The sequence below is a fragment of the Cotesia glomerata genome, linkage group LG1 (assembly GCF_020080835.1).
Source record: "Cotesia glomerata isolate CgM1 linkage group LG1, MPM_Cglom_v2.3, whole genome shotgun sequence".
Taxonomy (NCBI): Eukaryota; Metazoa; Arthropoda; class Insecta; order Hymenoptera; family Braconidae; genus Cotesia; species Cotesia glomerata.
In genome coordinates, this window is record NC_058158.1 from 8,465,120 (window position 1) to 8,471,913 (window position 6,794).

A 6,794-nucleotide genomic window follows, 5' to 3' on the forward strand; every position below is an offset into this window, starting at 1 on the left:
ATTTTTCTTTCTGTATATAATTATATTAATTTTTATTTTTTTTTTCCCGGTGTAAATTATTATCCCCTTGAAAAAAACTCCGGGGTTTTTTATCTCACTAATTTCGGTCTTTGTTATGAATTTAAAAGCCCTGAGTGTACTGAGCACATGCCAATGCTAGGGACAACGGACGTGAACTAGATTTTTTACGGGTTGACATTTTTAAGTTATTTTATGTTGTTTTTTTGCGAACTGAGTAAATAGTAAAATGACGGAACGAGCTGATGGAAGGAGACAGATGAGGGATGAGATAAAGAGCGAGGGGAGAAGGAAGAGAGACCGGAGAATCTCAAAAAGGAGCAAGTAGAATGTATTGTTTTCACGGAGTGGTTCAGCTGGAAGAGCCCGTGAGTTGTAGAGAGATGATGTTTGTCTTTAATTAAAATCAACCCGTTTCCAGCTCGCGATTCCGGCGCTACCCTTCGTACGAGGAATACCAGAGCTCGAGCTCGGGAAGGAGACACTGTTTAAGAGTAAGAGACAGACAATGGAGAGGCACTACTTTGTCAAGTTGAGTTCTTAATATTCAATTATCTCGGCGAGCTTTTAATCATCAACACAATTTTCTTCTCTCTCACTCACTCGCACTCTTGGCTCTTTTATGTTGATCGTGACACTTGTTTGTTGTTTGTTGTTTTAATAATGTACTGCAGCTTAATTAATTAATGCTTACAGTGTACGGAAAACCACAATTACTCGTCACAAAAAGGTAATTAATAATACCGCCGGCTAAAATTATCATTTTCTTCAGCCACAAGGGTTAATTATTTATTTATAATTATAATTATTAAAGTCAGGGGCTTACTTTTAGCCAATTGACTTTTTGTAATTGATTTTTCTAAAGTGCTATTAAGAAATAATAATAGCTGTAATAAAAATAGAAATAGAATTTATGGTTTTGTTATTGTAAATTTTTTGAACGATTAAAATTTAAAAAGTAATTAAAATTTGTCATTGATACTTTATTTTTTTATGCTTCTAATAAAATTAAAGATTAAAATTATGTAGTATAATAGTTGGATATTTATCAATTATATATTCATAAAATTTAGAAAAACCAACTTTCATATTAATTATTTAATCTACTAAATCAACTAACTCATAAAAATAAAATCAATAAACTTTAATAACGATTTTAATGATTTTTTTTGTTTAAGAATTTAATTTATTATCGACCAATAAAATTCACAATTCCCCTTCTATAATTATTCAATACTTCGAATATAAATAACTGAGTCTTAATTTACAGTACAGTTATCAAGAATTTACTTCTCAAGAATAATCATAATACAGTGCAAAAAAAATACACTAGAATTTATAAAAGAGGAATTTCGAAATTTAACTTTAATCGTTATATTTTTTTTCGATCAATAGTTCACATACTTTAATAGTTTCTGAAGCTTAATTATTTTCAACCAATTAAATGTACATTCCCCTACTTCAATTTTGCAACCTTATTATAAATGAGACAGAGCGTTAATTCATAAAATAGTTATCAAGAATTTAATTTTAAAGAATAATCATCGAATTTTGAACAGTTTTATAGTTATTTTCGGCATTATCGTTGCTGCGTATGGTGAAGATCATTCGTCGGCTTTACGAGATGGACCATGTCCCGATATAAAAAATGCTCTATCTATTGATATTGCTAAAGTAAAAAATAAATTTTTTTAATTCACCTTCTATCACTTTCAAAACTTTTTATCAAAAAAATTAACTCAATCTTTATTCATATTTATAAAAACATTTGTTACAGTTTTCCGGAAATTGGTATGGAGCTAAAGAAAATCGGTATGGAGCTAAAGAAAATTCCCTTGATATCCTCGGCCGTGTCAATTGTTCTTTACTAACATTGCAACGTCATGGTGCCGACCAATGGGCTGTACTTTATTCTGGAATCTCACAGAAGTAAATAGATATTGCATAGATTATAATTGTACACTGATAGAAGGATTTCTTAACATTTAAGAAGATTTTTTTGTATTTAAGAAATCATTTCTTAAACATCGTTTCTTAACATTTAAAAAATATTTCTTAGTATTTAAGAAATATTTCTTTGTATTTAAGAAATATTTCTTTGTATTGAGGAAATATTTCTTAGTATTTAAGAAATATTTCTTAAATACTAAGAAATGTTTTTTAAATACTAAGAAATGATGTTTAAAAAATGATTTCTTAAATACAAAGAAATTTTTTTAAACACTAAGAAATCCTTCTATCAGTGTTGATTCCTTGCATTAGTATTAATCTTTTTTTTGTTTATTAAATTATTTAGAACTAAGGAAAGATTATCAGTTACTGCTACTGCCAAAATTTTGGATAAAAAAACTACTATTGTAAATTACAACTTTATATCTTCGGTACCATTAGTAAAAACGTACTGGGTTCTGAGCACAGATTACATCCGCAAGGCCATTGTTGTCAGTTGCGAACAAGTAGGATCTCAACAGTAAGTTCAATTGATTTAATAATCGATAGAATTTTTTAAATAAATTTAAATTTTAAATCATTTTTTGTCTTTGTAGCCAAATCCAGCTTTGGTCGAACAAAAGAAGCCCCGAAGACTGCTCAAGCGATGATGATGAAGAAGATCTAGCAAATGCAATGAGAACCTTGGGTATAAACATAACCATGACTCCAATTAGTCAGTTGGGATGTGTTTACTATTAAGTTATCATACAAATAATACTCCGATGATTTTACAAACATAAAATATTTAATTAATGTAAAAAAAATTTTATCATCAATTTTGTAGCTAATTTCAATCATTTACAATGATTTCGTAATTCTAAGAAATTTAAAATTTATTCTCTGTATACTAAAGCTGTACTTGACCACAGATAATACTCTATTTTTGTGTTTATGTAGAATATCCTCATTATTTTTGTTTCATTTATGAGACATTGAATTTTAATAAAGGAAACAATAATAAAAAAAAAAATTGTATTTATTAATTTAAATATTTATCTACATCCTCCTAAGTAATGAGTATTTCAATTTTAGTTATTTTCGTAATATACATTCGACGGACATACTTTTTTTTATATTGATTATTGATAATACTGCTTACTCATCAGTACTATAAAATGGATCAATTGCAGAAATTGACACGGTCACAAAAAAATAAAAATTTTTAAATATAAATTTAATGGTTTTTCATACAGATTATTTTCACAATTTTCTGCTTAATAAATTAAAACAAACATTTCATTTTTTTATTATTGGTCATAAATATTATATATAAATATTTTTTATACAAAAGTGAATGCAATAATATAAAAAAAAATCTCTTGGATGAAATAAAATTAATTTTCTATAGTAATATTTAAACAAATTGAAAATGTATAAAATAACTTTTGAGATAAAAAAAGAGTAATTAAATTAATAATTATTATTATTAATGTTATTACTATTTTTTTTTTATGTTTCGTCATTTCGACGCTTAGTTATAGCTAAAAATTCCGAAATAAAAATTTATAGATCAATTAGTTGATTATGACAGAAATACAATTTAGTTATTGTCAAAAAAATAAAGTAATTGAAGAAAAAAATAATAATGTTGCAAAATACGATATCAACTACTTTTTTTTATTAATTATCGAAATAGGCTCTAAAACTTAATTATTTTTCGACCAATAGAATTATTTACTCTCTTTAACGCCATGATCTTTAAAACTAAAAAACTTGTTTTTAACATTAATTATTTCAATTAAAAAAAATGATATAGATTATTGGAAGAAAAAACTAGTCAAAACTTTTAAAAGATAAAAATATAACAAGCTACGAATTTAATAGTTTTGTGTTTTTTTCCATCCAATTATATTTCGAAGTATTCTAGTAATTACTACCGCATGATTTTTTTTGCCCAATTGAATTCGCGATTTCCCTTCCGTAGTCAGTATGGAAATCCGAATTTAAGCCGCGGATTTTCAAGTTACATTTCAATTTTTAAAAGTATTTTTTGAGAAATAATCATCGAAACATGAACTTCTTCATCGTGATTTTCTGTGTTATTGCCGGGGCTTACGGTGAAGGACAGTCGCCGTCAACAAAAAATTATTCATGTCCCGGGGTTCCACCTATGCAAAATTTGGAAGTACCTTGGGTATGCGTTAAATATCGCCGTTCTAATTAGCAAATTGTCTAACTCCATTTTAGAAAATCTTCCATTCTTATGAAAAAACAATTAGTTCAAAATTTATTATCACTTAAAAAAACAATTTAATATTTTATAGAGGTATTATATTTTGGTTTGGATCATTTAAATAATTTATAATTAGACTATTGCTACATCGAAATGTTAAAAAATCACCCTCTAAAAAATAAGGAGTTAGGCCAATTGCTAATTAGACCGTCTATATTTCATTTTAAATTTATCTAAACGGCTTTTACTAAAATTTTTTCCAAAAATAATCATTTGAAGAGCAATTTAATTAGTCATCATAAAATAATTGTTTTAGCTTAATAGTACGTTTTATGGATGTGAGGAAAGTGGAACCAATTTTCCTGACTTGAGTTGCACCTCACTGATATTGGTACCCAATGGCCCTAATGGCTGGTCTTCAATTTTTTCTGGATTTTCGAAGGAGTAATTACGTATTCTAAACTCTACTTTCACATTATATAATGATAATAATATATATTTGTCTTCTTCGATTCTTAGAACTGGTTTTCAACAATCATATACAGCTGCATGTACTGTTAATGAAGAAAAACATATAAAAGTAACTTACAATTAATTGGTTGAAGCTACATTAACTTTGAATCTCTGGATTTTGTGGACTGACTATAAATCCGTTGTTTATTTGAGTTGCGACCCTAACAATCCTGAATCGTAAGATCAATTAATTAACACATAAGAATTAAAATTCTTTCTTTTTATTTAAACTTTTACCTCTGATATTTTTTTAATGAATTTTTATTTCTCTAGAATTCCAAAACTTTGGTTACTCGCACAAGATCATAAACTTTGCTCAAGTTATAAAGAACGTTTAGAAACCTTGAAACAACAGTGGGGCCTCAATATAACTACGAACTCAGTTGATCAGAATAATTGTTATTAAATGATCATCAAAATTATTAGAATTTTATGTAAACAATATATTGAGATGTAAAATTATATCAATAATAAAAAAAAAGTATGAAGAAATACTGTCTTATTCATTTTTATTGTTAAAAAAAATTCCCAGAATTTAATGATCGCAATAAATAATATTATTTTTTTTATTGTTATTTGATTGTTTTGAAATCATGTTATTTTCCAAGAGCTATAAGTATTTCAGAAATAATAACCACATCGTGTGTAATTATTTATTTCCTTTTATACAACCCAACAGCCAAAAGGCCAATAACAAGGTCTCTAAATAAGTTGATACAGATTACAAAGTGTAACTTAAAACTAAGTGCACTGTACTAGTAGCTAATACAAAAGAGAAGTAATAAAACAAAAAATATTAAGATATAAAGAAAAAACTAGAGTATTTACAAATATTCCAAAAAATATTGTCATATTATAATTAATTACTAGCAGGTCGCCCTGGCTTCGCACGGGTATTTAACAAAAATTTTTAATTCGCACAAATTCAGACACAGACGAAAAGATATAATTCATCAGTATTATTTATAGTTAATACCTACCCCCGCAATCCCCTGTGGGATGGAATATCGTAAAATTTGTTTATAAACTATTTCTATATCTATTACAGAAGATTCCTTTCAAATTTGGAGTCGATAAGAGCTATATTTAAAAACGGGAATTTTCCATTGTTAACGCCCTCGCAAACCCCTTTGGGGGAGGAATTTCTTAAAATCCATTTTTAGATGACCTCTACATGGCAAAAGTAATATTTCTACCAAATTTCAAATTTCTGAGTCTGATGTTTCCCGAGATATCGTGATGAGTGACTATATAAATAGGAATCTCTAATAATAATATAGATAATTATAATAAATAAAAAATTGACTGAAGATGTATAATTAAAAATGTTTAACTAAAGATGTGAGGGAAAAGATGCAAGTGAGATTAACATTTAGATGGTTTAAATATAGACATGATTATCAATTTATTAATTTGATTTGGCTGTTTGTTATCTGTGTATAAAAAAATTCGGTAAATTTTCCAACAAATAAAAGTAAACTTTAATTGTATTAAATATCATGGATGATAACACAAATCATAGTTTGATTGTATTGTTTTTTTCTCCTACCCTTCAATTCTTCTTATAGCTTCTAAGATAAAATCGATTCTAAACCAATAGAATTTATGTTTTCCCTCCCACAATCGACACAAAACCGCTTATAAGTGGCAATTCTCAACTTTACTATACAGTTATACAATCAACTTTTCAAGAATAATCATAAAATAGATTTGAATAGAAACATGAAGTTCTTAATCGTTATTTTCTGCGTTATTGTTGCAATTTACGGCCACAAACAGAATATGTATAGCCATGGTCGATGTCCTGAGTTCTTAGTTATTGAAGATTCGAATTACGTTAATGTAAGTAGATAATTTTTATAGTTAAAAAATATTTAGAACAATACAAAAAATTTTTAAGGTAGTACTACCATTACTACAGGAGTCAAATCCCAAGATTTAACCTTATTTGATTAACGTAGTAGATTTCTTTATGCTAAATCGCGTTTGAGAAAGAGAGACAGAGATAAATTTTAAATGTTTTTTTATTAACAAATATTCTCATATTCTCTGAAACCATACTGATTGTAATTAAATATATTCTAGATGTTATTTTCTT

At 27.1% G+C, this 6,794-nt stretch overlaps 1 protein-coding gene and 1 long non-coding RNA gene across 5 annotated transcripts in view; one reads left to right on the forward strand and one right to left on the reverse strand.

The window, feature by feature from the left end:
• The window catches only part of LOC123269049 (tyrosine-protein kinase Drl), a 238,310-nt gene that overhangs the window by 83,548 nt on the left and 147,968 nt on the right, over positions 1-6,794 (reverse strand). The gene's annotated exons all lie outside the window — the stretch shown is intronic.
• Positions 3,985-5,090, forward strand: LOC123269158. The gene is made up of 4 exons (XR_006510352.1): positions 3,985-4,144; positions 4,500-4,627; positions 4,703-4,873; positions 4,970-5,090. It is a non-coding gene; the product is annotated as an uncharacterized LOC123269158 (long non-coding RNA).